The sequence below is a fragment of the Triplophysa rosa genome, linkage group LG6, assembly GCF_024868665.1.
Source record: "Triplophysa rosa linkage group LG6, Trosa_1v2, whole genome shotgun sequence".
NCBI classification, from domain to species: Eukaryota; Metazoa; Chordata; class Actinopteri; order Cypriniformes; family Nemacheilidae; genus Triplophysa; species Triplophysa rosa.
The window spans coordinates 24,119,800-24,127,085 of record NC_079895.1 but is presented as its reverse complement, the minus strand read 5'-3'; the positions used below and the strand labels follow the sequence as shown (position 1 = coordinate 24,127,085).

The following is a 7,286-nucleotide window of genomic DNA, read 5'->3' as shown; positions in this document are numbered from 1 at the left end:
AGTATAAAACATAAATAAAACAAAATGTAATAAACATATATTTGCTCAAATAGGCCTATTATGAATATGAAATACTAATGTTTTATTAAATGTATATATGAAGAGTTTGGAAACTCCGTTTTTAGAATTTTTCAAAAATCATGTTTTGTATATTTTTCTATTTTTTATGTTTTGTCTGATACTAATTTAGGGTATACCAGGTGACTCAATTAACCTTACATCATTATAATATTGTTGTTTATTAAACATTGTTTGCATACAGCACATTTGCAATTATTCTGCAATATTTTCAAAAAAGTAGAATGTGGATATACAAGTATGTACATGTGCAGTGATGTCATAAACAAAGACAATTATGTTCTGGTAGGCTCTTGGCAAGATTCAGATCTCAAATTTGTGAGAAATCTGCGCTCCTGCTTAATGGGTTGGGGGTGTACCATTCATTGTGTATGCACAGCAGAGATCAATATGTGCAACAGCCACAGAGAGCACGCTGATCGAAAATGTGCATGCATGCAGACTTTTGCTTGCAAGCCTATCCCTCTGGACACACATAATCTCATTCGTGCACACACTATAGATATATGCCTAAGGCAACCCCGCAGAGGAATACAGCATCTTAAATCTCTCATGCAGACAAAGATCTGCATGTAATTAGTGCGTCAACATCGATGTCGATGCAGGAAGCTACCAGACGATGATGGCAGCAACATATCACATGGTTAACAGTTTGTAGAAACAGGAACATAGACCACCAATGTCTTTAAATACAGTAGATGAAGAAAATTATATTCCAAAAAAGGTATTGGTTCATTTAACCCAGATACATAAACCAGACATGCTTCCAATTAATCAAGACAACAGACTAAAAACACTAAAACGACTAAAAACCATGTTATTTTCGGTAGGGAATACTGTAGGAAAACCTAATTTCTGGCTTTGTCACGATCTGTGAAGACTTTATTTAGGATACTGACTGGTTGATTGCCTAAAGCAAGACTTTTAACTTCACAAAAGGAAATGCGGGGACTCCGTTTTGTCTTCATGTCTCTGAAAAGAAACCACAGTATTATCATCACACCATGACATTAGTGAGGGGTCTCCCTTACACACAACCGACCTTTTAGAAACACAGGATACACCGCCAACGTGCAAAGCTGTGAACGTTTTCAGAGTTTCTTGGTGTCGGTGGTAAGACATATGTGAACGCACACCCACTCAGCCACACAAACAAGTCTTTTCCGCTTCATAACTAGTGGCGTGAAAAAGTTTTCTGAGTCACTGTGGAAATAAAAAAGAAAATATACCGGCATAAACAAAGAAAACAGACTAAAACACCAGAAGAAATACCAATCACTAGAAAAAAAGTGGAAGAAAATTTGGTAGAGGGGTGGGGTGAGAAAGCAATATGGTAACTCATCCACATACGGAGGACGAAAGGTAGAAAAGCATATCTTCCCACGCTGCCGGTTAATCATTGCTCAGATGGAGGAATGCAGACACAATGCAAAGAAACCAGCTGACTCAAATGTCAGATACGTTTACCTGACCGTAACCAATGATGCACCAGGAGTCGAGCGTGTAATACAGTATAGTTTGCATTGCAGATGGCTAACCCAACCTGTTTGCATATCTCTCTGCTTTGAATATAATTTGACTTTGGTATGATCCTGTTTGTTATGCAACCACTTTCATGAGGGCACCTGCGCTCTGACTCCTGATTTGAGAGAGCGATTAAATCCAGACATTAGGTCAGCGCAATTCTATGAACAATTTTCACAACATTACACCTTTTAGAGTCTAATTCTGAGAGTCGTTGCCTTGAATGTTACATAAATATATCTGCACAATGCTCTTAGTGTCTTCATGACTTATTAACATGATGAAAGGTCATTCTCTGACTGCGTGACATATACTGCATCTTAAGCAAATAAATATAGAGTGTATCTGGGAGATGCAATGTGAACTTTCATCCAAAGGGTTTCTTTTTAACAGAAATGTGATCTATGAAAATATTATTGATTGGAAAGTAATATCATGAATTTCACATACAGTATGTATACCCCCCTAATAAAGTCAATATGTAGATAATGCATAAAATGTTCTGGTAACGTAATAAATAAAATGCTTGATCATTCCAGGAAATGCTATTAAATACAGTTCTTGATCATTCTTGGAAACGTGCATAATCTGATCTTAAAATCCTTCTTGGTCACATACACTCAAACACACACATCTGAGCAGCCCAGAAATGCTATTGGCAAGTGTAGCTATTCATAATACTCTCCTGGCAGGGTTTCTGTGACGCCATTGTCAAGATTATGGCCTAAGAGGATGTGTGAATGCTTAAGAGGGAGAGAGAGAGAGGGAGAGATGGAGAGTTTGAAAAAAAGGCAGTTTACATGGCATTTAACCAGATACCGTCTATACTGAAAACATCACACCTGATCAAAATCGAGGTGTTGGCAACATAAACAATCACTATTTATTCAAAGTCATTCTTTCTTAGTCACGTTGCCATGTGAGGCCACGCCCTTGCCTTCAATATTCCTTATCATAAAATAATGAAAAGGTCTCTCGTCTGTGTTTATAACTGCATAATAAACATGCATGGCATACTTTCAAACTGTATTGTTTGTCAACCTAATGCCATCACATCTGCTTTTCAAAGCCATTTTTTGCCTTACCCCATTGTTTGCAAATTCCTTGTTCTCGTACGTCATATGTCACCACAATGTGATTAATTACGCTGAGATATTTGGCTGTTAGTCTAATAGAGCATACAGAGCTATTATAAAAGGCATGACTGCGTTTAAAGTCTTTTCATACCAAAACTGGCTACACTGGGAGTGGCAAAATATCAGCAGCTTTTGTTATCACTCTCGACGTGGCATTTAAAAAGCTTTTCATATTTTGCACCTATGCGTTATGATGGGGAGAGCATTACTTGTGGTGGAATTTTTTTGTGTTTTTCAGGAGATACCACAACAGCAACCACTACCAACCTTAAATAGTCAAACTGAAATATGACTCCCACTGAATTGCATTCATACTTTTTAGGTTTACTAGATCTTGTTATCATTGTCTTAGTATTATCATTTCATGGTAATTGTTTTGTCATACGTTGCATTGTCTTTCCTATATAGTCTTTTCAATTACAAGTCTCTCATATATATACTCTTATTTATACAAACCTCATAATACAATCCAAAAGTCTGTACCTCCTACTGTATATTCACTGTTCAGGCTCAAAGTGTGTAAACCAGTGTTGATGTCTTGTTAATCTCACCCTTATGGCACGTACACGTGCCTTCAGTCTTATGCCGTGGTCAGACTTGACTTTGAGCATGCGAAATTCATTCGGACGGTGGTACAAAAATGGGTGGGAGCGATTCCTCCAATTTTTACATTTCTGTAACGAGAGGTCACGCTGTGACGTTTTGATCTTCTATTTTTCTCACACACTCACGTGACGCGAATTTGCAGGTCAGAGTTCACCAAACTTGATGCAGCGAAATATCTTCGGACAGGCTTGCGTTTCCGTTCTGATGCATTTGCATGCGTATGAATGGAAGTCAATGGAATGAAATGTCTAGTGTGACTGCGGCTTTACTGGCTAGCACAGTGTGACTTCGGAGGGTCTGTCACTTTATTTCATTCAGAGTGACTTGCTGGGACAGAATAATAATTGGCCAGAATAATGTACACTTTAAAAAATGCTGGGTTATGTTCAACCAAAGTCCGTTTACGAAAGTCGTGCCACTCGGTGGCCATGTTTGCAACACCTCCCAGCAGCTATTTACATCATAGCAAGAACGCCTCCGGGCAGCTATTTACATCACAGAAAAACAACAGGCAAATATTTCTAAAATAACTGGCAAAAATCAGAACTAAATATCATATATCTGATTTAATTAAACCTGACATGAACTGTGCCATAACTTGCTGAGCTTACATTGCGCTAAACTCACCTTTTTCGAGCGGCCATATTGAGTGTTGCATTCCTCCCCATTTATTGTAATTGCTGTGGTGCATCTTGTTAAAATCTATCACCTTTGGCTCAACACAGCATTGGGTAAAAAAGGGACAATCCCAATCATTGGGTTGTAATTTAACCTATGATGGGTTGTTTCATGCCAAAATGCTAGGTTGTTTTAATCCATTGTGGGTTAAATATCATTTTCTGGGTTGATTTAACCCAATGGCTGGATTTGTCTTTTTTGACCCAATGCTGGTTTAAAAAAATTGGAGTATACAAACTGAACCATGCTTCGTGGACAAATTCTAAAGACCTGTGAGTTTAGTCTAATTGTAACAATGAGTAACCAAGCACAGTAGATCCAAATGCAGTTTAGAATTTAATTAAATAAACAGACAAAACAAACCAAGGTAATCATCGAGCAACACAGGAACGTAAAAACAAAGACCAACACCAAACAAAGAAAACACTAGGGCTTAAAAACACTGGGATAACAAGGAAACAAGAAACACCTGGGGAAACTAACACGAAAAACTACAAAATACAAAAATTGTACACAAACAGGAAGTAACCTAAAAGTCCAAAAAAACAGGGGAACACAGAAAAGATCATAAGAGAGCTCCCTTTTAAGAGCGGCTTCCGGATGGGTGGTGTAGGGGCAGGACGGAGGGCCAGGTCCGTGTAGGCGCAGGCAGGGCGCTAGGGCAGCGCAGGACACCAGGGCAGTGCAGGCAGGGCAGGACGCCTTGGAGGCGCCGGCAGAGCTGGGCGACTTGGAAGTGCCGGCAGGGCTGGAAGCCTGGGCGTGGCAGCTATCTTGCCAACAGCCTCTGGAGTGGAAGAGCAGTGCACAGCCCAGACACACAGCAGAGCAGCAGCCATCACCGTCAGAGCAGACTCCAAGGGGAGAAACTCTGGAACCGACACCACCGAACTTGGGAACACCAGCCACCCACACAGATGCCAGAGGAGTATCCTCCAGGTTAGCAACCAGGCGCCTGTGCCTTGACACCATCATGCTGTCAGCTAGCTCTGGACTGGTGGCCATCTTGCGAGCGGGTTCTGGACTGGCGGCCATCTTGCGAGTGGGCTCTGGACTGGCGGTCATTTTGCGAGCGGGCTCTGAAATGAAATGTCCAGAAAGTCTTGAATATGGTCCTCGAGGTACGGTTACCTTGCCGCATACCGACAAGGACTACTGCTGGATCCATAGTGGATCCGGTCTTTCTGTAACACTGATGAACCAGACAGAGAGTAGATCCACACGCACTATTGAATTTAATGACATAAATTCCAAGAACTAAACAGGATCATAAAAACAAAGACCGACACCAAACAAAGGAAACACTAGGGCTTAAATACACTGGGATAACAAGGAAACAAGAAACACCTGGGGAAACTAATTAACACGAAAAACTACAAACATGGTACGCAAACAGGAAGTAACCTAAAAGTCCAAAATAACAGATCTATCACAGAACAGATCATAACACTATTATTATAGTTCTGATTTAAAACTTCTGTTGTGGGGATTAGAATCATGAAGAAAGAAATGAGGTGAGGGTAGAGAAATGGAGAAGCTTTTCGTCTTTGACTGATAATTAACTTTTTCCACTGTCTGTTGGTTTTGGCAGCTACATGCCCACCTCGTGAGTTTGTACGTCAAAGAACATTATCAAAGAAGGCCTTTTAAAAAACAACAGCGCTGACTATATGAAGCCTCTGAACAGAAATCTGAACAAACAAAGTTAATGAAAACACAACAAAAACACAAACAAAAAAGAAAGAACATGTTTGGAAGAGGAAATGTTATATTGCAGAATGCCAGCTTGGGTAATGGGTCACAGTTTAAAGTTCATAAAGCAAACAATGCTGGCATCTATGTCAGGCAAACAGATCATTTCCTGTTACTCAATCATCTCCACTGTGTTAATCAATGCTAAATGAGAGGCAGTTCCCAATGTTTATGGATTACCCTCTCTCAATTAGTCAATGCCTTGACGTGTACAGTACAGTACATTTTATACTGTGCTGATGGTACAGTTGATCCTTCCATGTTGTCATTTCATAAAAATTCCCATTGTATTCATTAGTTTTGATCAGAACGTGCTGTTGTGGATGCTTCTGTGTACATTATGACAATCTTCAGTTATATATTGATGGATGATGATAAAATACCTGATTGGGAAAGGCAACGTTTGGTCAATAAGTAACAAAGCAAATCTTGTGACAATATGGTGAAGCTTTATTGCTGGCTGAGTCTGCAAAAAAGAGGACAACCATTTTAGGTGTCGAGGATTGGCTGATGAGCATGGCTCACATTTGAGGTAAATGATAAATGACCTCTACTGTTGTATGAGGATAATGTTCTCTAATGCATGACAATATAATTTGTTAATCTAGTAAGTATTAATCTGATTGACTGACTTTACGCAACGTCAAGAAAAGGCACACAGGTTTTTAAAAATCTCTTACTCTAATAGCACAGTACATACTGAATTAGATGAAGTATTATGTTTGCTATGATGTACTAACAACATGGCTCGGGTTTTGTTAAACAAGTACAATTTAACCACAAGGAATACATTTCTTGTTACCTATATCACTGACACTTGATGAGAGCCACACGGCTCAGAGTTTTCTAAAACTTTACACTTTTTTAACTCGTTTTATTTGTCGGCTCCTCATCTCCAGAAGCCTAGAAGATAGAAAAGTGATAATCTAAAGCATACTCAAAAATCTCAATAGAAGCAGACCATCTAGATATTTCATGTTTAGCTACTGTTTTTTTATGCTAAATATTTGGACACTCATCTTGCATACTGATTTTCTCATACTATATACAGTAGGGAAATAGGCAATTGTAGACACACAGAGAGTCTTTACTTTCCATTATTTTTACAAGTCAGACAGACGTGTAAATATGTGGTTTTTAGCCCGTTTAATCTGTCAAATAAAAAGTGGGGGAGGAATGCTAACTAGCTAGCTTTCTTTAGGTATTAAACACACATCTTTGTCATATCTCTTGCTCAGAAATCTGATTTGGTTGGAAAACAAGTTCTGAGGACAGAACAAGTAGCAACAATAATCAGGCAAAATGAGGCAAATCGTGATACTACCACTCTCTCACGTGGTTTAAAGGTGGCTACACATGTGATGTTATCACAGGACTCAACTTTTGCTTCATTCTAAGTAGCCTTTCACAAGCTCTAGTGTAATACCCATGTGATTCAGAGGTATGTCAGCCCTTATGATCAGAGGAGAATGCGAGGAGAGACAAAAAACAATCATTAGGATGTTCTCAAAC

The 7,286-nt window shown here is 39.2% G+C and overlaps 1 long non-coding RNA gene across 1 annotated transcript; it reads right to left on the bottom strand.

The window, feature by feature from the left end:
- Positions 1-244: 244 nt before the first annotated feature.
- LOC130555207 (uncharacterized) lies at positions 245-1,584 on the bottom strand. The gene is made up of 3 exons (XR_008963098.1): positions 1,429-1,584; positions 1,121-1,281; positions 245-1,050 (listed from the first exon to the last, which is right to left on the bottom strand). It is a non-coding gene; the product is annotated as an uncharacterized LOC130555207 (long non-coding RNA).
- Between the last annotated feature and the right edge of the window lie 5,702 nt (positions 1,585-7,286).